Raw genomic sequence first — 2,894 nt, 5'->3', positions numbered from 1 at the left:
GGCTGAGTCACCGGCGCTTCACGTTAAGAGTCCCCGCGGCGCGCGGGGCACGCCGGGAAGGCGGGGCGCGGGCGCGGGCCCGGGCCCCGGCCCCACGCGGGGGCGGCCCTTCCCTTCCCCGCACGCCAGCCGGCCCGAGCGGGGCCGCTCCGCCCGCACGGCCGGGTGGACGCCGTTCCTGACTGACTCCGGGGAGCTTCTCCCGATGAGAGATGTAAAGCGGAAAGGGCGGTAGTTACCTGAGCTGTAAAGTAAAGTCGCGCCGCCCCAGGACAGCAGTGCTTCTAGAACGCGGTGGAGCCCTAATCTCTCCTTTTGAGGGAAGGAGGTGGTAAGAACAAAGGAATTGTTCCAACACGTTCTGCTTGGAAACCCCATCCTGAGTACGCATTCTGACCAAAAGAAGGGGTAAAGACATTTTTCCCCCGAAACCTGAGTGTAATGAAACTTCATGTTATAGCAAAGTTGGATTACAAATTTTAAATGAACTGGAAGCAAATTATTGGAAAACTGGTTGTTACGAGAAAAACATTTTAACATTCAAAAACATCTAGGTATGGCCCTATAAAACTAATGCTAGAAAACATGAAAGGGAAGAAATAGCAGCAATCCCTCGTCTGATCTTAGAGGTCTAGAGGTCATTCCCCATTTCTACTCTCATTTCTCTTTAAATGACTGTAAAGAATCCAGTATTGTGTTTGAGTCTGGATGGGTAGCTTATGCTGCTGATTAGTAAAATAAACAATTGGAGTGTTAATAGGATTCACACTTCACACCCGAAGTAAAAACGGAGGATTATTCAAACAAATGCCTTTATTTCCATTTCTCTAATGTACACAGTGTTATGCCCTTCAGATAAAAAGGAAGAAAACAACAACAACCCCTTCTAATGTTCTTGCAAGAATACTTGCACCAAAACCTTTTCTGGAAAAGTTGCACTCTTCAGATTTGTAATATACAAAAATCTGACCCAAAGGTTGGAGAACCAGGAGAACTACTCTCTTTTAGTTAATAGTTAAGACTTTTATCTGTAATCTTATATAGTGAATTTTATATAGTGAATGAATAGCATACCAGACCTGATTTTTTTTTTTTTGAGTAGACATCAAGGAGATGGAGTATAACGTATATTCACAGAAAGCACATGTGTATGCTGATTTTTATCATTTTATTTCTACATTAGTGCATCTCCAAAACCTGAATCTCTCAGATGTACTTATATCTGAAACTGAAACCCTTCCTAAAGTCAGTTGTCTTAATGGCCAATCCATCTCATTAACTTATTTAAGTCTCCTTAAATATAACACCTTTTAACAGTAATCATTACAAAGTACTTTCCCCAATATTTTACATCACTTAAATTTCTCAACAACTCAGGGAGATGGAATTGATCACTCAGATTCACAAATGAGGAAGGCAAGACATGAAGTATCCGAGCTCATTAACTACTAAGTGGTGCTGAAGAACTGAGAACCCAAACCTTCTGACCCCCTTCCCGCCCCCCCAGGTGTGGCCTCCCACCTAACCGCATCCAGGTGAGCTCCTTTGCACTCCAGGAGGCATCTTAAATGTCTTCAGTTGTTAAGCCAAATAAGTAATTTTAGGTTGACTCTAAGAATGGAAATGTTTTTAAAACAATAGCTTTATCAAGGATCTAATAAACTAATTATTCTTCCTACGTACTACAGCATATGTGCAATAGTAAGCAACCCAAAAATCCCAATGTTTTTAAGCTCTCAAAGTAATTACACTTGCAATTTTTAAACTAAATGTTTGGCTAAGTTGTATGATCTCTAGATCCCTGCAGACAAATCAGATGAGACTGTTTGAAAGAATAATCACTTTCCTTTGAAATCCAAGTTGTGCTCAGATATAGATGGAAATAATTATTTAATTTCTAACTTTCTAGAGGGAAGCCGGCCAGAACCCTGCATACTGAACCCAAATAGATTCAGAAGAATCCCTTCTCACTTCCATCAGTTCATCTGTGTTAACAATTTCTTCATGAAAGCCACAAAGGCTTGCTACCAGCAGCAAACACACTGGACCTTGAATACATGTTCAACCAGAGAATCAAGAATTTTAAGTTTCTTAGTGGCTTGAATTTACTATGGTATCTTCATTAATACACATCTGCCTTACAAACAACTTCAGTGTGCCTCTTAGTCTCATTTATAGGGAATGTCTCATATGCAAATTAGTAGCCACAGTTCAATGGTTTAGGAACCCAAGAGAACTACGTAGATGATGATGCTGGGATCTCTCCTCTAAAGGAACTTTAAAAAGTTAAGTTTGGTTATGTGGGTAACGAAATACGAGATAAAGGGAAGTGAATCTACGTAAAAGCGTACCACTATGATGTGAAAGAGAAATAATGGAAGATCCCAGTTTTGCAGCCCCCGTGAATCAGTAGATGTAGGCATTGTACATCAATGTTTTCAAAGATCAGAGAGAGAACTGGACATTCTTTACCTCTTGAGGGACAGCCATGCCACCACCTAAAATACCGCTGATGGAATCAAACCTCAATCTCACTGAGACTTGTGTGTAGGAAACACAGAGAGAGAGGAACATGCTGAACTGCACCATGAACATGCAGTTTGCAAAGTCCAGCCTATGGAAGACTGCTGGTCTACAGGCCTCTTCTCTTTAAAAGACAAACTGTAAATTTAAAAAAACAAACACAAAAAACAAAGAACAAACAACAACAAAAAACAACACCTTAAGAGCTTTATAAAAAATTTTAAGTGTGTGTATGTGTGTGGGGGTCAGGGACTCTACTGTCCTGGGGTGAGCATTTGGGAGGTAAAACCATTAAAGAAAAAGCGAAGAGAAAGGAATTGCAGCGCTATGAGCGTTAGGTAGTGGTTACGTATTAGGTGGCAGTGGTAGGG

The 2,894-nt window shown here is 41.3% G+C and overlaps 1 long non-coding RNA gene across 2 annotated transcripts; it reads left to right on the top strand.

The window, feature by feature from the left end:
- Window positions 1-49: 49 nt before the first annotated feature.
- Window positions 50-2,142, top strand: LOC311625595. 2 transcript variants are annotated; one of them, XR_014795534.1, is made up of 3 exons: window positions 50-383; window positions 1,378-1,535; window positions 1,910-2,142. It is a non-coding gene; the product is annotated as an uncharacterized lncRNA (long non-coding RNA). The 2 variants fall into 2 exon arrangements; XR_014795535.1 differs by having other exon boundaries at window positions 186-331.
- Window positions 2,143-2,894: the final 752 nt, after the last annotated feature.

Source organism: Pipistrellus hanaki (assembly GCF_964339955.1).
Source record: "Pipistrellus hanaki genome assembly, chromosome: 7".
Taxonomy (NCBI): domain Eukaryota; kingdom Metazoa; phylum Chordata; class Mammalia; order Chiroptera; family Vespertilionidae; genus Pipistrellus; species Pipistrellus hanaki.
Note: the sequence above shows the minus strand (reverse complement) of the source record. Positions and strands in the feature narration are given on the sequence as shown.